Genomic DNA, 21,819 nt, shown 5'->3' on the forward strand with positions numbered 1-21,819 from the left:
GCTCCAATTTAATAATGGCTCAATCAATGTCAACTTTTCACAAAAAATAAAAATAGGGATAGCCATTATAAGTAACATTAAGTGAAAAAGAAAATGAATAATAACAGAATTTCTATGTTGTTTGCTTGTTTGAATATATAAATATGTGGTGATGATTGCTGAATGCTCTAGCTAGAAAGGTTCCAACACTTGTTTGTATTTTTTCTTACATGTATGTATTAGTTTGCCTGTATATATTTACTTTTCCCTCCTGTATGTTCAGGGTGAAAAGCTCTGTTTTTAAATAGTTTAACAGCTAATACACATGGTGATGTTTTTTTCAGTAGTTAAAATATCATCATTAGTATGAAGTAATTAAAGTATGTCATGTGATGCTCTGGGCTGATTGCCTTCTTAGATGGGCTGAAACTGAATATGACTTTGTTATATAAAATATAGACTTTTGCAGTCCAGCAAGTATTCCTTACACCTGGGTTCTTATTTAAGAATCCACATACTACCTAAAGTTCAAAGCTATGCTGATAAGTCATTTTTTTATATTAAAAGAAATGCTTAGAAAGTTAAAAAGGATAATCAACTAATTTTTGATCTATAAATTTGATTTATAACATTTTATATATGTGTTTGATACTTTTTTGTTAAAGACTTGTCAGATTAATTCTATATTTTGATTTATCCTATAAAATTTCACTAATATATATAGTAATATGTCTTAGACCATATTTAGTTTACTTAAATATATTTTGAGGCAGGGGCCTCCCTGGTGGTACATGGCGCAGGGGTTAAAGTTTAGAGCTATCAAGCTATCACCTGCCACTGAGGGAGGAGGCAGGAGTTCATCTGAGCCAGGGAACTAACCCACAAGGTGTAGCACACCTCTTCTGTCTCACCTGCTGCTCCTCTGTGGTGAATCCTCTCAGTCCCTGCATGCATAAATCAATTTAAAAAATCCTTGTTTTTTTTTTAAAAAAATTATTTTATACATATTTTTTATATCATTCTTCTAAAAATAAAATATCCTGAGGTAGTCATAGCTTCCAAAATAAAATATCTTCCTTTAATAAAATATCTTGAGGCAGTCATTCCTCAATCAATTATAATTGAAAGAAATTATTTGTTATTGTGGTCTAATATTTACTTGCCATGGTGTCTGTCTTCTAATTTTTGGAGAAAAACTTATTCCTCTTTCTTTGAACATTTTTTAATTATTTTAGAAAATGATTTCATTCTCCCAAAGTCTTCTCTTGTCTAAGCTAAAAATTCCAAGTAATGCAATTTAAAAAAGCCTCAAATGTAAGGCTTTATATCAATCCTTGCTAAATTTCACTTTATTTTTTTCATTAATTAGTTCACACTGTGAAGATATCCAAATATTTATTCTGGGATCCAGTGCATTAAACTCCCTATCCAAATTTATGGCTTTGAAATACACTGAGAAACAGTTAAAAGTTTTAAAGGCAAAAGCAATCTTTATTTTCCCATTTATAAATAATCAAAAAGAGGATGATGAAGATGAAATTGCTGAATCCACCTTTAAAGTCTCTCATGTGGACCTGTTAGAAGTATTTAACTTACATTTTTAAATGATGCATAAAATAGTCATGTGTATGCACACATATATGTTTTTTTAATCTCTGAAACATATTTTTTCACTCTAATAAGATAATGTAAGCAGCGACAGATGTTGTGCTTTGCAAAAATATTTCCTGAATAATTAGATTAAGCTCATGAATTAGAGATGATTTTTTTTCTCTTGTAACTATAAACACTAGGTTTGTTAGTCAGGATAATGGAAGAAATTCAATTTTCTATTAATACAGATTTATTCTTTAAATATTTATCATGCTATATCATAACTTTAAAATAAGACCTTCATCTATCTTTAAGCTGTAAATGGTGGTTTAGGGTTTTACCAAACAATACTAATATACTTCTTACAAAAATAGTTTAGGTGGCATCTATCTTTTTAAAAAATATAAGAGGATTAGTTTAAGTAATCTCTAAGATCACTTCTATTATTATTTTTTTAAGATTTATTTTTATTTATGGATACAAGAACTGGTGTGTAGGCCAGAGGTAAAGGTGGGTGTGTGTGTGTGTGTGTTTGTGTGTAAAAGAATTCACCTGAGACAGAGTGGAGAGCAGAACAGACAAATCTACTGAAATACACTTCTGAGGGGAGCAGTAGGGGGAGACAGAAGAGGTCTGCTGCGCCATGTGGGTTATCTCCCTGGCCTGGGATCAAACTTGTGCTGCAGTGACTGCTGATAGCTTGATAGTACTGAGACTTAACCCCTTGCACCACCAGGGAGGCCCACTTATTATTTTTTAATCCACCAGAAGAATATTCTCTTATTCACAGAACTATGTTTTTAGTAGGGAGATGGTGTACCCAATTTTAAAAATGCTTTTAAATGATGACTCTTCAATTTTCACAGAAGAACAAATCTATCTAGACCTGGGTAATCTAACAGTCTTCTGTGAATACATAGTTAAACCTTAGCAAAAGATCAGAAGCATCTGCTAAACTCTTTGGGGGGTGGGATGCAAACTTGCTGATCCTCTCAAAAGGAAAACAGTTGAAAAGATTTTGGATATTTTTATTGCTGTTGTTTGGTTTTGATTTTGTTCTACAAGACACACCTCAAATGTGCTGGAAAAAATATTGCTGAAATTGTAGAACATTTTGTAATTCTCCATTTGATGACTAACAGGAAGGAGAGGAGACTACAAAAGTAGCAGCCACCTTCTCTTTCTAAGCCTCTTTCATTAGCATTCCCCTGGCTACACCTTCCAGCCTGGCTCCAAGGAGAAGGCATCCAGGTCACCTCAGGCACAAGGCCACCTTCTTCCACTTCTGCTACCGCACAGGCCCCTTTTGTCTTCCTGAACAAATGCTTCCTTCTTTGGACATATACTGACATGAAGCTGTCAGAGTAGGTCAGGGTCTTGCTCTGTCTCTCAAATGAACTATCTGTTATTTGATAAAAACAACAAAGATTCTTGGGACTCCTACCATTATAGTTACAACCTAGATGCATTTCATGTTTGCTACTTTTGGGGAGAGCTGTATTGTTGCCCCCTGAAAACTGACATGCAGGATGATCCAGTGACTACTGAGCTAGCCAGCACTGTACACACCAGGGCCTCCCGCTCCAAATGCTGGTGTCTGGCCTAGACCTGGCTCTCCTCTGAGACCAGGCAGCCCTGGGAAGAGAAATCTAGGCTTGGATTAGGTGTGTTTCAAAAGAACCACAAGGGGAGGACCTCCCTGGTGGCACAAGAAGTAAAGACAGCACTATGAAGCTATCCGCAGCCACTGCAGCAGGATTTCGATCCCCTGTCAGAGAGCTGACCCACATGGCGCAGCAGACCTCTAGATTCACCTTTTCTGTTCCCCACCTGGTCTCTGGTGAATCCTCTCACCCCCACCCCTGCACCTCTGGGTGCATAAATAAATCTTTAAAAAAAAAAAAAACCCACAAGGGGGATGAGGTTGGGACATCTTCAGGTCCTCGCTGAAAGGCTGACACTGAATTACAAGGCAGGAAAAGTGGCAGCTGATCCGGGTTCTGATACTGACCTGCCTTTGGCCTTTAGTTTTTGTGTTTTTACTTTAAAATATTTATTTTATTTATTTATTGATGCATGTAAGAGCTGGGGTATAGCCCAAAGGTGCAGGGGGTGAGAGGATTTACCAGAGACAGAGAGGGGAGCAGAAAAGGGGGATTTACTGAAATATACTGCTGAAGGGAGCAGCAGGTAAGACAGGAGAGGTCTGCTGTGCCATGTGGGTCAGCTTTCTGGCTGGGGATCAAACTCATGCCAGTGGCTGGTGATACCTTGATAGTGATGAGATTTTAGCTTCTGCAATTCCAGGGAGGACCCACCTTTAGCTTTCTTATTTGCAAACTAACAATTCAAATAGGTAATTTTCAAGACCATTTCCATTGCACCACCTGCTCATTTAAGCTGATCTGAAAACACTTCTCAGCCTTACACACAAATAAGCCACCTCACGACATGCCCATACTTCTCCCAGTGTGGATGAAACATCCAGAGAGCTGGAACTTAAGGTAATGCTTACCCTCTCACAAGCTACTTAATGTGTCTAGATAAAAATGTTTGTGTTTGTATTTTTTTGTATTTGTGTTATTTTGCTATTCTCATTGCAGATAAGACATAGTTGAATTCATCCAGTTCACCTGATACAAGATATTTCCTTAAGAGGGAAGAAATTGCAGCCATAGTTTGTTATCTTTTTTTTTTTTTAAGATTTATTTATTTATACAAGCACTGGGGTACAGGCCAGAGGTGTGGGAGTGTAAAAGAATTCACCAGAGACAGAGCAGGGAGCAGAACAGTCAGAAGGACCAAAACACACTGCTGAGGGGAGCAGCGGGCGAGAGAGGAGAGGTCTGCTGTGCCATGCGGGTATCTCCCAGGCTGGCTGGGAATCGAACTGGTGCTGCAGAGGCTGCAGACAGCTTCACAGCACTGCACTCAACCCACTGTGTCATCGGGGAGGCCCCATAGTTTGGTATCTTCACAAAGAAAATATTTTGAAAAGAAAGAGGCCAAGATGAGAGAAGATTAATCACATTGTCCTATATCATTAGCTCAAGTTGAGGCGTTTTTACTAAAACAAAAATTCCGAACAAGAGCAAATGATTTTCAGTAATGATTTGCTTCCCTCCCTTCCCTCCCTTTCCCTCTGTTAAATCTTTTCTCCTCTTTAGCTCTGACAGAATTCAGAGTTTTTTTCATACTTCTCTGCACTCCTTTTGTCACAGAAAAAAGAAAAGGGCCTCATAAAGCAAGTTCTCTGAGCAGAACTGGAGGTGGTGTCTCTCCCGGAATAATTTGTCATTAAAAAACCACAGAAAATTATCTCTTGACATGCCAGGAAACATTGGAAAACAACTTGTTACAGAAAAATCACTTTCATTCTCCTTCCTCTCACACTGCTGTCTTTATTTCTTCTGAATCTTTTCTATCTTTGCGTAGGTTTTCCTGTGTGGCTGTAATGACATGGTAGTCTATGGGCTCTGTGTTTTTACATAGTGGTGTTAATCCCTCACCAGCATGTTGGCACCATTTTCTTACCTCCAGTTCCTCCACGGTGGGTGTCCCAGGGCATTCAGTGTTGCATGTATCAGTGAAATGACAGAGAAGGCCTCAGTCCTCAGTGTTGAATACTTAGGTGCGTTGGGAAGCAGGTGGGGGTAGAGATTTTGAACACACGTAGAATGTCACGTGCCCCATATTCTTGATGTTAATAAGAAGCCCATCACAGTCAATTTCCTTTTCTTTTAAAAAAAAATTAAAAAATTTAAACAGCTTTAATGTGCTATAAGTCATGTACCATACAATTTCCCTACTTAGAGTATACTCAATAGCTTTTAGTATATTCAGAGAGTTTGTGCAACTTTCACATAGAAAATTTTAGGATCTTTATGGTCAATTTCTCTTTTTTAAAATAAAGGTTTATTTCATATTTATGCATATAAGAGGCAACGGGGGAGGGGGTGTGAGAGGTGTAGGCCAGAGGTGTGGGGGGTGAGAGGATTCACCAGAGACAGAGTGGGGAACAGAACAGGCAGATCTACTGAAATACACTGCTGAGGGGAGCGGCGGGCGAGACAGGAGAGGTCTGCTGCACCATGTGGGTCAGCTCCCTGGCCGGGCAGGGATCAAACTCATGCCACAATGGCTGGTGACAGCTTGATAACACTGGACTTCAACCTCTGTGCCACCAGGGAGGCCCCTAATTTCTATGATGAGAAAGTGAATAACTTCATTTCACACAGCATTTGAAACCAATGTTCATTTGTTATTGCATGCACAATTATTTATTTAAAATGATGTTTCTCAAAGCAAGATGTGGGTTAGTAATACCCTGTAACTCTGCTCTTGGATAGGTAGGAGAGTTAATGGGCACAAACAGTTCCCTTTTAGTCAGTATGTGAGAGAGCAGATAGGACAGTCTTTGCCCTGGGGCCAATCTTCTCCTGGGTTCCTATTGCTGGTATTGTGCTTTGATCTACCTTAAATTCTGTCAGGAGTGGGCAGAATTGATGACTTCTTTGTACTTTGTGTTCCCATAAGCTCCCAGTCCCAGTTCACTCTTGACTCCAGGTAACCCCTTGGCACCCATGCCTCTGCACACTGCCTCCTGCTGCACTGGAGCCCCCTCTGGGTGCAGATCCCAGCCCCTGACACCTGTTTGGCCTCTCCTCAGTGCAAGGGGACCTAGCCGATCAGCCTCATTCTATTCTCACCCATGCACTATTTTGACATCAAGAGTGGATCTCTGTGCTTAAGATAAAGAAGCCCATATTTCAAAAGTCTCATTTCCAAATTCGAGACCTGTAAGACCTACTAAGAACCAGGGATAAACAAGGCCTTGTGACTTGAAAAATGAAATATTGAGCAGTGGAGGATAGTTGAATGAATAAGAGCTATTTCCTTGAAATCATACTTGGCTATTGATATTGATAATAATTAAAAGGCTTCAGTGAGGGGGATACATGTTCATAATGTTTGGTCAGGAAATCAGGAATTAAACTGCATATAAAGAATGATCTCAATTATGTAAAACATAGATAAGAACATAACCAAATGTTATCTCAATAGATACTGATTATTTCCTTTTCTATGCTTTTATGTACTTTCTAAAATGAACACGTATTCCTTCTACTTTTAGAAAAAGGTACAATAACTTTTAAAAAGCTACTTTACTGAAGCATATTTTATAAATCATAAAATTTACTCATATTATGTGTGCAATGATATTTAGTAACTTTACCAAGTGGCACAATCATTGCTATAAATCAGTTTTAAAACATTTCAGCATCCCAGCTAGATCCTTCCTACTTATTATAGTTAATGCTTATTTCTACCTCCTTCCCAAGTAACCACTAATCTACTTTCTGTCTCTAATATTACATTTCCCTTTCCTGGTCTTTTCATGTAAATGGAATCATAATACATTGCTTAGATCTGACTTTTCCACTTAGCATGTTGTTAAGGTTCATTTCTTGTAGCTTGTAGCATGTTTCTTTTTGCTCTGTGCTCCATTACCTGAATGTGCCACATTTTATCAATTTATCAACTGATGGACATTGAGGTTGTTTCCAGTTTTAGGTTATTATGAACAATGCAGCTATGTGTATTTGTGTGTGTTTTCATTTCTTTTGTGTAGATACCTAGAAGCAAAATATTGGATCACACAGTAGCTTTTATTTCACTTTTCCAGATACTGCCAGAATTGTTTCCCAAAGTGGCTATTTTTATAAACTCTAACCCAGGTTTTAAGTCCATCTCTCAGGGTCTCCCTGAGGTGCAAGGGGTTAAGCACAGCACTATGAAGCTAGCAGCAGCCTCTGCGGCATGAGTTTGATCCCTGGCTGGCCAGGGAGCTACCCACATGGCACAGCAGACCTCTCCTGACTCGCCCGCTGCTCCCCTCAGCAGTGTATTTCAGTCAATCTGCCTGTTCTGCTCCCCACTCTGTCTCTGGTGAACCCTCTCACCCCCTGCACCTCTGGCCTGTAGCTCAGTTATCGTATGCATAAATAAATTAAAAAGAAAATAAAGTCCATCCCTCAGCATTCAGATGTGCATCTGTCTCTTCTATCTTGTCTCATCTACTTGGTGACTGAGGGAATAGTATCATAACAGTTATATAGGTGTGTATTGCCTATGATATCATCTTAGAAATTATTAAAGATTCCTATGCAGCCTCCCTATTTCTTTAGCTCCCAATAAACAATGAATTCTCTATTTGGCTTTTCTGAGCTGTAAAACGTCAATCACAAATAACTTGAACATTCAAGAAAAGGTATATACCTTTTGCCCAGTTGCCTGGCCCTTTTGGAAATTTTTTATTAGTTCTCCAATAGGCAGCCTCACCTTTAAAAATGTTGTTTCACTGTAGATAGAATCTAATCATCAAGAATCAAAAAATGTCGATTACATGCCCAGAACTGTGGATTATTAAAAAAAAAAAAAAAACAAACACATAAATTCTATGTTGTCTTTGGCCTCAAGAAACTTAAGACTGAGAAGATAAAACTAAACATATACTAAACAGAGAATAACAGGATTCAATAGATTGGTGACAGCAGTATGGATTGAGATAATGAAGTGAAAAAATTAAATCACACAGGAAGAGGAAACACAGGCCCTGGGATTTACTTAATAGTCTTGGCCAGCACTTTCTATGAGTCTGGCACTGTTCTAATCACTGGAGATATAGCAATGAACACAGTAGACAAAATCCCTGTATCAGTTTACATTCTAGGAGATAGAACAATAAGCAAAAATATGTAGGATGCATAGTTTGTTAGATGGTGGCAGCAGAAAAATAAAGCAGAGAAATGAGATACAGAGTTGAGTGTGGGTGGCCCGGGTCCATGTCTCGTATGTGTGTATATATGCAAAGTACTGAGGAAATGAAGTTATCAGACATGTGGCTCTCCAGGAACAATCATGCTCTCGGAACAGGAGAAAGCAGGTGCAATGGCTTGAGGAGGAATGTGTCTGCAGGAGGTTTGAGAAGCTTCAAGGAGACCAGCATGACCCTGTATAAAGTGAACAAGGGAGGGGACAATGGGTGCTCGTTAGAGAGGCAATGGAGGAACACTGTGGGCAGGGCCATGGTGACCATTTGGAAGGTGTCTTCTTCCCTGAGCAAGCTGGGATTTCAATAGAAGACTTTGAGTAAGGAGTGAAATAATAGGTGTGCACTCACAGAATCACTATGGCAGTTGTGCTAAGAGGAAACTGAAAATAGACTGAAGGGTGAAGGCAAGAGACCAATTAGGACACTGTTTTAAGCGTTTCTCAGGAGAAAATGGGGACTTGAACCAAGATGTTTACGGTGGTAGTAGTGAGCTATAGTGGTATCTTGAAACAGGGAGCCACCTTGAATAAAAAGTAGTTTTCAGGAAACATTGAGAAACCAGTGTTGACGAAAGCAGAGAATGCAAAGTGGGGAGAGGTTTGAGATGAGGCTGGGTAATTGTGGTGGGATTGAGTTTGGTAGGGGATATAAAGGAGTCTGGAGTCAGCCAAATGGAATTGCCCTACTGTATTATTCTGCTGGGGCTACCATAATAAAATGCCACAGACTGGGTGACAAACAATAGAAGCTTATTTTCTCACAGTTCTGGAGGCAAGAAGTCCGTATCAAGATGCTGGCTGGTTTGGCTCCTGGTGAGGAATCTCTTTCTGGTTTGATGGGCCCCCTTCTCATATGTCCTCACATGGCCTTTCTCCTGAGCTTGCGTGGAGAGAAAAAGCTCTTCTCATAAAGTAATATTGGATTAGGGGCCCAGCCTTATGACCTCATTTAACCATAATTATCTAAAGTCCTATTGCCAAATACAGTCACACTGGGATTAAGTCTTCAACAAGTAGATTTGGGGGAGTGAGGACATAGTAAATCGTGCCTCATTTCTCTAGCAGAGGGCTTTAGGGAGATAAATCTGCCATTGGCTAAAAGGATTAACCGAAGGAGAAAAGTCTCGGGAACTAATTTAGAAGCTATGGTGTAAGGATCAAGACAAGACACACAGGAAGCCTTGATGAAGGCGCCGAGAGATTAGCTAGACCAGGGAGAGGACCTGAGAGGAAGTCCCTAACTCTACTGCTACTTTTTTATTATAGAAAAGAATATTTGCATCCTTATTCCCATTTATCATCTTTATGTCAGAGAGTATACCAGATACACAAATACACCATTTACCCCTCCATACACATACACACCTAGACACTCAACTGTGTGTACTTTCACTTACCCATACTCATTTGCACGTACCTGTGTTTTTCAATGAAATAGTCATTCAAGGTACAAAAGCAGAAGAAATAGAATGAGCTCACAATCTATGTTTGTGAGAGAAAAAGATTGGGTAGGTAGGAGGAGAAAGAGTCAAGAGAGTGACAGAGAGAGAGAGAGAGAGAGAGAGAGAGAGAGAGAGAGAGAGAGAGAGAGAGAGAGAGAGAGAGAGAGAGAGAGAGAGAGAGAGAGAGAGAGAGAGAGAGAGAGAGAGAGAGAGAGAGAGAGAGAAAATTCCTGAAGCTGAAGAAAGGAGCCATGACTATATGTGACAAGTTTCTCTTCAACCTATTCTGGGAGCCAAGTCACACACATTTTCCACTATCCCATGACCATATGTCATGTTGAAGAAACCAGTGCTTCATAAATAGGCATATGTGGCACATAGAGTTGACGCATTGTCTATGTTCAGGTTTATATAAAGAGGCCACCTGGCAAGGTGAATTTCCTGCTTTCATTTTGATGGACAGTGTCTGCTGGACCCTCTTCTATTAGACTGGTCTGGGCTGAATGAGGATAGGACATTCTAGACAGAACAGTCCAAAGAAACAAGTAAAACAGTCAACACGTCAACACGTTATTTAAGCTAACACTGCAGATAAGCTGACTGGGGTTAACCAACAGTACAAGGGTAACAGGTGGGAAGAGAAGGCACAGGTCTTACATCGGAGTAGAAGGTAGCACAAAGGTTAGTTTGTGACCTCTGGAGTCAGACTCACCCACTTTTAAATCTCAGCTTCCCCACTTAGCAGTATGACCTTGAACACATTATTTAGACGTCATGTGACTGTTTCATTAACTGAAAAGAACCTGGTAAAAGAAAACAGTTCTTATGAGGATTAAATGAGATTATGTACATAAAGCATTCAAGCACATTGTGGTGCACAGCAGGCATTAATATAAAAACTTAAGTTCTTTGTAAATCAAAAAGTGAAAACATTCGCAGTACTAAAAATAATAAGCCTTAAGCTTTCTGTGGGGCTTTTTTTTTTTTTTTTTAAAAAAAAACCTAACCAGTGGATAGGTCTCAAGAATGGTAGGAGTATCTTAATCAAAAAGTTTTTCATCAAACATCCCACTAGTGAAATGAATTTTCTCACAATTCCATTCTTTGTGAGGCTGAATATGGAATGCAGTTGAACTAAAGAGGAATCCCACTCCAAGTTTGCTGACCACCAGATGCATGATGACATTTTCCCAAGATATTTGCTTGACTTTTTTCCTCCAAATAATGAGTCATTCTTGTGAGATATTGTTTATTGTAAAACTCTTACATTGCTGCCATACATACCAAACAAAAGGTCGCTTTACAGGCATTTTACATTATAGTCAAGAACAAAAGAAAGTGATATAATGCTGTGAAATGTCATATTGCAGCTTTTAAGCACTGTCATGCAGTGCTTCTGTATGTGTTCATGGGCTTAAAATGTACACATTAGGAACAAAGCAAGTGGAAGGCCATTCCGTTGTACCCCATTTATGCAGAAATTATATATCTCTACATGCAGATAATTTCTGGAAGGACAGACAATATGTTGATATCTAAGATCAGGATTCTTTTACTGTTTAAACTCCCATGTGTTTCTGAGTTTAATTTTAAAACAATGAACATATAATGTTTGCAGCATTATTTTCTAAACCAGATGAAGGATTAACAAATGTCCTTAAAGACAAAGGTCCTGTGAGAAAGACCAAATCCACGCTTTCACCTAAAAAGCCAGGACTGGGCCTCCCCGGTGGCGCAGCGGTTGAGCACTGGGTTGCGAAGCTGCCTGCAGCCTCTGCAGCACCGGTTCGATCCCCGGCTGCCGGGTGAGGGTCCCACATGGCGCGCAGACCTCTCCTGCCGCCCGCTGCTCCCCTCAGCAGTGTACTTCGTCAGTCTGCCTGTTCTGCTCCCCGTTCTGGCCCTGGTGACTGTATCCTCCCGCCCTTCTGACTGTATCCAGTGCATGTATAAATAAAAATAAATAAATATTAAAAATAAAAAAAAAGCCAGGACCGAAGAATGCAGAGTCAGGAGTGGCCTCGCTATAGTAACCAAAAGACGGCCAGTGAGACCAGGCATGCAGGCCCCCTCTACCTAAGTCAGAATGTAATCATGGAGGCTCTTCTACACCAACTTTGATTTTAGTAGAATCTGGACAGAAAAGACCTGACCTCAGGGTCACCATAAAGTTTGTTTTGCCAAAAAAAAAAAAAAAAATGTGTTAATATTAGAGAAAGTAGGGTGCAAAGTACTCTGCATTATGTTTGCAATTCTATAAATCTAGAATCATTACAAAATAAAACTACTAGAGAACAAATACCAAAAAAAAGACAGAAATAAGTATTAAAGTAACTATAACAGTAATTGCAAATTTGTTAAACATCAAAAGACAAATTCTCAGATTGTTTTAAAATATTAAAATGCAGCAATGTATTTTCCATAAGACACATCTGTCAAAAAAAAAAAAAAAAAAAGAACATGAAACAACAGAAGATAAAAGAGAGACAGATAGGGTCTCCCTGCTGGCACAGGGGTTAAGTCTCAGCACTATCAAGCTATCACCAGCCACTGCAACATGAATTAGATGCCCAGCCAGGGAGCAGACCCACGTGGCTCAGCAGACCTCTCCTCTCCTGTCTCACCTGCTGCTCCCCTCAGGAGTGTATTTCAGTAGATCTGCCTGTTCTGCTCCCCACTTTGTCTCCAGTGAATCCTCTCACCCACCGTACCTCTGTCCTACACCCCAGTTCTTGTACGCATAAATAAAAATAAATCTTTAATAATAAAAAAGAGAAAGATACACCAGGCAAGTGTAAACAATAGCAAAAACTAAAAGAGCATTTTTAATATGAGACAAAACAGATCATAAGGAAAAAAATCACAAGGGACAAAGAGAAACAAAGCAATGAGACATGACAATCACAAACATACATGTAAAAGCAATGAGACATGACAATCATGAACATACATGTAGCTAACAATTATGCTTAAAATATATAAAGCAAAAAGTGACAGAATTTCAGGTATAAATACCTACAGTTGAAGATTTTAATAAACATCTATGAAAATGATGTATTAAACAAAAAGTTCAAAAAAATGTAGACTTGACTAACAACACATTTGACCAAGTAGATAGTTTGTTGCAGAACATATACTATTTTAAAGCATAAAGCATTATTTTAAAGCATAAAGAGAACAATCACAAAAATTGCCTATGCCAAGCTACAAAGCAAAGCAGTGCATTCCAGAGAATCAATATTATATAGGTCATTTTCTATAAATATATTAAAATGAAAAATATATTAAAAATATATTTTTCATATATTAAAATGAAAAATGAGTGAAAAAAGGGTGGCTGAATATATTCCACATTTGGAAATTAAATAGAGACCAACTCCATACTGTTGAATAATTCTTGGCTTCAAAAGGAAATGACTGTCAACTAAAGCTTTACATGTTAACTTTTGAGCTAAGTTTGAAAATGGTTCAACTATAGAAGTTAGAAAAAGAACCATAGACTATTTAATTCAAGGAAATGAGAACAAAGGAAATAATACAGATTGGGGTAGAAATCAATGAGTGAACAACAAAAACAATAATAAAGATGAACCAAAAGCTGGTATATTGGAAAGGCTTACAATATAGATGAAATAATAATTACAGAACAAAAAGGGGCAGAGTAAGCATAAGTGTAATGGATATTAAAAAGAACAGAATATTACAATCTATAGCCTAATAACTTTGAAGACCAAGGCAAAATTATTTTTGAAAGCAAATCAAATGCTAAAATAGGACAAGACAAAGTAGAACACTTAAATGGATGAAAAATCATATTTGAAAGGATGAACTATCTTTAGAGGAATTAAAATAGTAATTCAAAAAATCTAGTCTAAAAAAAAAAAATCAGTCCAAACAGAATTACAAGTAAGTTCTTCTAAAGGGCAGATTATCCTCATGTTCTAGATATTGTTCTAAAAAAATAGAAAGTGAAAGTTGCCTACTCATTTCATGATAAAAATTGCTATAACTAAACTAGCTAAAGGTAGTCCAAGAGGAGAAAAATCATAGGCCAATTTCACTTTCCTACAAGATGAAAAATCTATAAACAAAATGTTGAATAATAAATCCAACACTGTTTTGAAAAGGAATATATAGTCATCCTAGAATGCAGGGATGAATTAAATTAACAAACCTCTGAGTGTAATTCACGTTATGAAAGAACTAGAAGAGAAAAAATTACATGTTCATCTTACTAGGTCTGGAAACATTTTTTAAAAAGCTTTAAATCAATAGATTAAAGAAATAAAAGCAAACACCTCTCTGTTTCTTACTTGTAGTCAGAAATAGGAAGAAATTATTTAATAAAGACAAACCCAACAAAACCTATTATAAACATTGTACTTAATGGAGAAACTCAGGAATGCTGGCTGTCTATCACTGTGATTCCATGTGTTACTGAAGAGCCTGAGCAAAGCAGTAAGATAAGACAAAGACATGAGATATATAGGGATGGAAGGAAATGTACAGCTATTATTTTCCTCATAATATGATTATCTACATAGAAAATAGAAAATTCAACAGGTCAATTACTGATAGAATAAGATTCAACAAGTCTAAGTAAAAAAATCAGTACACAAATAACAATATCATTCTTTCTTCCCAACAATAATCAACCAGGAAATGAATTAGGAAATAAGAAAGCATAAACTATAAAAATTTAGAAATTAATATAACTAAGAGTACTAAACAGGAAAACGAAAAACTCTTAAATGACACAAAAAAGACTCAAATTGATCTCCAAATTCAATGCAATTCCAATTAAAATTCTACTGGACTTTAAAGGAATTTGATAAACTGGTTCCAAAATTGATGTAGAAAATGAAGGTCTCTGAATACTAAAATAATTTTCAAAGTGAACAGCAATGTGGGTGAGGAGATTCTTCTGTCATTAAATTATAAAACACAAGGTAGCACTGGTGAAGGAACTAACAGAACAGTTAAGCAGACATGAGAATCCCTTAAATATGTGGAAACTTGGTGGTTGAGAAGGTGGCATCACAAATCAGTAACAAAAAAATAATTTAGTAGATGGTACTGAGAAAGTTTGTCTATTACACAGAAAAAATCAAAAGCTTGATTCCTTAAGATTTGATTCCACAGGGCCTCCCCGGTGGCGCAGCGGTTGAGCGCTGGGTTGCGAAGCTGCCCACAGCCTCTGCAGCGCCAGTTTGATCACAGGCTGCTCCCTGGCCACTGGAGGAGGGTCCCCCATGGCGCTCTCCTGCCACCCGCTGCTCCCCTCAGCAGTGTACTTAGGTCCTTCTGCCAGCTCTGCTCCCCGCTCTGGCTCTGGTGAATTCTCTCACCCTCCTGGGCTTCTGACTATACCCAGTGCTTGTATAAATAAATAAATAAAAATAATAAAAAAAAAAGATTTGATTCTTCAAATCACATGCCAAAAATAAACTTCAAATGCAGACCTAAAAGGGGAAACTATAAAGGAACATTTCTGTAATACTAGTGTGGCAAAAGACTTGTTATCTTAAGAAAGCTCCAGAGAAATTTGGGCAATGAGAGGAAGAAATGGATAAATTTAAAATCAAAATGAAAGATTTCTGTTTAATGAAGGAAACTGGAGACTATTTGCAAGTGTAAAATAAAACAGCAAACAGAATATACAATGACCTTCCACTAAGAAATAGGAAGCTGATAACAGATTACAGAGAGTAGAAAGTACATAGAAATGGTAACCTGAATTGCTAAAACATGTATAAAGAAATCTTCAAACTTGTTAGGAATCACATAAAAGAGTAAATTAAAATCAATAGAAATATTTGACTTTAGAAAGTCAAAATATCATGACGGACTGTAAAGGAAGGGAGAAAGCTAGATCTTTCACCCACTACTGATTAGAGCGAAAATGGTAAAGCCATTTTGATGAATAATCCGGCAACACTTGGTAAAATAAAATTAAGTATTAGGGCATAAAATTAACTATTATGCCCTAAGATCTAATATTTCCAGACAAACTATCAGCTAATCTTTGCACAAGTTCCCCAAGGAGATAGTTATGAAATGTTCATCACAGGAGTACTTATGTAGTAAGGATTTGGAAGGAATACATATGTCTATCACTGGAGAAATGAATAGGTAAATTGTGACATCTATATGAAATGGAAGAGACAAAATAGACAAGAGCAATGAACCAGATTTACAAACAGCCATTTTAAAAGGAAATGAAATGTTATCATTTACGGAAATTAAAAATAGATGTGCATTATTTCTTCAACATATACATGTTTAGATAAACATGGAGCATAAACTGAAAAGAATGACAGTGTGCTATAAACCAAGGGTTATGATTGTCACAATTCTAAATATCTGAGGTCAAAAAGAATTAGTCAGCTAAGGAAACTGGACTTCCCAGAGTATAAATGACAAGGTATCAATTTTAGGTCAATTGAAAAATGCAGGTCTTCAGTTTCCCACATATTTCTACTTTACCACACTCTTCTCCCCTGGGAAGCTATAAAAGGCATCTTTAAGCTGGCAATCTGTTTTAGGGTTCACATATTTTGTTTTTAAGCACAATCTCTTTAATTGTTTCCTGATTTTTGATTGTGGAAAATAACTACAATAACTCCGAGATGTGATGATCTGTAAATTTAATTATTCAACCTGCTTCAAGAGCATTTCAGATATGTAAGCAAATGTGCACTTTCAGATAAAATATGATTATATTATTTGAGGATAAAGTATAGTGTTTTTCCACTGTAAATTTGAGATTACTAAAAAATACCAACCTTTTACTATTATAGTACAGTTTATATTTGAACTAGTTCCTTGGAGACAAACTCAAGGATTTCAAGAATTCATTATTTTGGTGATATTAAAAACAACCTATATTGCTAAGTTAAGATACAATGAAAATTCATAGGCTGAAGAGACTTTGTTTATATATTAACATGGATTTCATTCTTCACAGACACTAGAAAGGTTTGACAGCATCTGTAGGGATATAAAAAATGTTAGAACCATGAATTATATACAATTTCATAGTTGGGCATTAAAGAAATAAAAGTAAATTAAATGCTGATATAGTGCTGGAAAGGGAAAAATGAGTTTTAAAATATTTTATGAGAAGTACTTGTAGAAAGGCTGTTTGCTATCTGAAGTTATGATCTGTTCTATTTCAAAATTTCCCTAGTTATATTTTCAGAAAAGGTAAAACAGAGTAGACTTTAAAAAATTTCAGTTTATGAGAAATTAAGGACAGTGACTGTGTAAAGATGTCCCTCACAGTTCAACAGAATGGCTAGAACATCCCCAGCACTTCACTGAAAACATTCACTAGCATCTCCAAAGACTTGTATCTTGCTAAATCCTAGGGCCTTTTCTGCCTCATCTTAACCTTTCAGCTGTAACCAGCTGGTCACTTTCCTAAAATAATGGTTTTCTCCAATATCTGAAGTAGGGTTCCTATGTAACCTCTCACAAGCCAAAACAGCATAAAGTAAAACAATTACCAGTAATTTACCTGAAAACTCCCCAGAGGGGTTTGGGTGTGCTCTGCTCTATAATGGCTTGCTGAAAATCAATGCCAAACAAACACCCTTTTACTTCTTGTACTGTCTTAAAAGCTAAAATACCTTTTGAATTTCTTTCAGTTAGTCAGTCATTCATATAAATCTTTCATAAAAGCTAAGTGGTATGCCAACTTTTCAAAAGCAGTATGAAACTGTACTTAGTTTCTCTGATACTATTTGTTTCAAAGCTCATACTACGTTTTCTTTTGCTAGATGTCTTTTTCCAAAAATATGCTTTTCCATTTCATTTAATACTACCACCAACCAGTTGCTTAGCAAGAAACCTAGGAGCCAGCCTTGCTGTCTCTTTCCTTTGCAATCCATATTCCAATTCCTAAGCTAACTCCATTGCTCTATATTTTGTACACTTCTTTATAAACCCTAGTCTAACAGCTTCTTTCATCCACAGTCCTGCAATGGGCTCCTGGTCACAATATTACCCCCCATATAATCATTTCTTCACACAATAGCCAGAACCAGCTTTTGAAATAGTGTATGTGACTTTTTAGTTTTCGATTGTATTTAGAATAAAATCTCATTATCTTGAAATATAAGATTACCCATAATGTGGTCTCTGACCACCTCTCCAAACTTGGTTAAATTTGAAGTATCCATCCCATCTTAGCTGGACCTGAGATGAACTTGGACTCTTCTAGATTTGTCAGCTTCTTTTCTTCATTCATGTGAAATCAACTTTCAAATCCTCAGAGATACCTCTTTTCACTTTCACTATTTGCTAGAATTTTTTCTTTTATTTGAAATGAAAATGCTAGATTCTCCCCATAATATTAATCTCTTTGAGAACGGGGATAATTTGTCCCTTATGTGGTATCTTTGAAGTTAGGACACAGTACCTAGCCCACAATGGGAACACAGTATGTTAAACAAATGGATGAAGTGGTTATAGAAAGGGCATGTTCCTCTTTTGTAGCACTTCTAATGAAGGTTACAATGAGAAAAGGGACACATTTTCAATATCGACCTTACCCTACCCAATATAGTACATTAGTTTGTAAACTGTATTTGTTTATCATACAACTCACTTCTAACAGGTCCAAGATAAGTAACCTTTCTTCAGTTGAAGGCCACTAACAGAGATCAAGCAAAACAAAACTGTAAATAGATTTCTAGAAAGAATACTATACACTTCCATTCACTACTCTAAACTTGAATTGGGACCATAAAAACAAGCAGCACAACAGATAAAAATACAACACAAACATTAGATGTATATTGTTTATGTTGTTCCTTGCTGGGCTAACACTATTAACATACTAACTACCACTGATGTTTGAAATGTAGCTGAAAGAGGAAGCAGTTATTTAGCCTCACTCCTTTTCTTCTATTCCCACAATTTGGAAGAGCAAAGGAGTCGCACTGTGTAAAGTGACATTGGTTTTATATACTTACACTGCAACCCTGACCATAACTCTGAAAGTTTTTTTGACTCTCAGAAAGTCTGATTGCCCTATTGTACTTTTAGATTAAGGTTGGCCAGTCCCACTAGGTTACAGGTCTTACTTCAGTAGAATATTATGTTTGGATAAATAAAAATTCAAAAGTGGTCTCTGAGATGTTACAGCCATTAACGGGCTCGTTTCAAAGCACAACAGGGATCCGGGAAGGTCTATTTTTTCCTTCTACTTCCATTCTTGATTTTCTGCTTAGAAAGGTTTAATTTTACACTAAAGTAATTCCGGAGACGTTGGTTTGCGCCATGAATTGTTCCAGGACAGGTCATTAAACAGATTCAGGAGAGGCCAACTCCTTCATGAATACTTCAAAGCAGAACAAGAAGGTAATCTTAAAAGAGGAAAATATTTAAACCCTCACTTTCAAGCCAAATGAACAAGATTTTCAGTTTTACGAGAAACATTTCTAAACCGTAGTTAAAATTATGTGTGTGTATATACATCTATATGCTACATATTCACACATATATAGTATATATTCTACCTGTCTTACGGTTTAAAGCCACTGTGCGGGTCATGTGCTAATTGAGACTAATATTTACACAGTAAATATTCAAGAGGTAGATTATGCAATTTTTACTACAGATGTTTACTTCCAGTCAAATCTCAAGTATTAATTTATGGGAATTCCAATTCCAGGTAGACATCCTCTGCTGCACCACTAGTCACCTATTTTTTAACTACCTTCTTAGTGAGCTCAAGGAAATTTAATTTTTTTAAATGCCAGCTTATAGAGAAAACTCACAATGTAACGTTTCAAATTCAAGCAATTGTTTCATCATTGCTCCATTTATGACTGACATACAATTGATAATTTAATTAACCTGTTATTCTAGATGCATAAAAATTCAATCCTGTAGTAATTAAATTATACAGGATAGGCAAACACTTGAACAAAATACGGTAATACTCAGCGTTAATATGCTAAAATAAATAACATGCAACAACCTTCAGTAACTTCATGGGCTATTAAAACGACTAGGCCAGTTTTTCTGCTGACTTAAATATGCCATTTAAGAATTAAAAAAAAAAATCAGTCTAACTCTCCTAGATTATATAAATTTGGACATTACCTTCCATCTGGAATTTAGTTTTAAGTTTTTAATCGTTACACTGGCAATTCTTTTCATGGCATATGCATGAGTCAGGAATAAGTGATGAACCAAGATGAGAACTTTCACATTCCCACATGTACATACATACAGGATAGTACTTACTGGTCAGCCATTCTTGTTGGTATCTTGACCGAGATTTAAAATTTTAAATCCTGATTAAAAGGAAACAAAGTTGACCCAAAGTAGTAACAAAGGTAGTTGAGAAATGATTTTTTCTTGCCTATCACAGGATTTCAAGGTAGAGTTGGCTTATCTTTGATGCCATGATTTAGTTCTAGGAGGTTTTAAATAACATGACACTAAAGCAGCAAAAAATTAAAGAACCACAGATTGGTTTCTTCTGGGACATTACTTAAGCTAAACAAATTTCAAGATCCAAAAGCAATAAAGTGCTACTAAATTTTAGCTTCTTGAGAAACAGCTGATATTGACAGTTGTTCTAATTTGTGATGTCTAGTATCTTAAAACATAAATCCTCCAAATGGCATTACTATTTAACTTGAAATTCCAAAAGTAAAACCTTTCTCAAATCTTGAGTGATTAAAAAAGAAAAAAAAAAAAGTTGAACCATTGGTTAACCCGTCACTAAGAATACACGTTAACTAGAAGATACATAGTAAAATTTAACAACCTACAATTAAAGATAATCTCCCATATGCTTATACTACATTAAAGAAGTTCAAATCTCTGTATTTACTAAGGAAGTTCTAAAAAAATTATTCCTATTTATAATTGTCAAGACAATTGTAATTGTCAACACCTAATGTCAAGACAGTAGGAACAAGTAAAACTTCCAAAGGAGAAAAATTTGCTCTAAGTTCCCAGATATTCTTTAACAGTTGGAAATCAATTCCTTGTTATCAACCATATCTCAAAAAAAAAAATGTGAAGTCAATCTGTTATTTTTGTGATCTTAGTTCAAAATGTTTCTCTTTCAAGATCCCATATAAAATGAAAACCCTAGCTTTTCTAATTTTATATGCTCAAGCTTCTCTTTAAAGGTGAATCACATAAAACCTTTTTAGGTTCATTTAAAAAGTACTAAATAGTAACAATGCCATTGCTAATAGGCAAATACCAGATTATCCCATGTATTAAACTGACTAGTCTTCCATACCAATGAAATCTGCTTCATATGCTGATTAGATACCCTTACAGCCATCTCTGCTCCAAAAGGAGAAATATACTTACCTGTGTTTACTGATTATAAAGACTATTGATTAAAGAAGAAAACAAGCAAAAATTTCACCAACACAGATACCTTAAATGTTAAAAAGACCTGTTTTTCAGTCAGTGACAAACTGATGCCTTTAAGTAACAAAAGGTACAATACTGCCCACAGCATAGCCCATTTAAAACAGCCAAGCCATCACTAAAACTGTATCTGTAATGTGATACCATTGAAAGATATATTATCAACTTTCAGTTAGAAGGAACTCATATAATGGAATCAATACTTAATACATATGTATTACTTATCTTTAAAAAAGTTGTATCACATTAAGATACGAAAAAAAACTAATCAACTTTAACATTAATGTGAAAGTTGTAACAAGTAATGAAAATTCAGCTTTTGTAATAGTAGCTATTTGTGGCAGCCAACATTTGCTGTGGAGTGAGTTTATACAAGGTCAGAGATAAAAAGAAAAAGGAGATAAACACTTTACAATATACTTTTTACTATAACTATAGTGTTCGCTTCAAAGATTTATTCAGCAAATTAAATGTTAATTTGCCAATTTTTTACTTCTTTTGCTTTTTTACTTCCTTTTCTTAAATTGAACTAATCCCCAAGATTTCAACTCTATAGGATTTG

Source organism: Talpa europaea, assembly GCF_964194135.1.
Source record: "Talpa europaea genome assembly, chromosome: 8".
NCBI classification, from domain to species: Eukaryota; Metazoa; Chordata; class Mammalia; order Eulipotyphla; family Talpidae; genus Talpa; species Talpa europaea.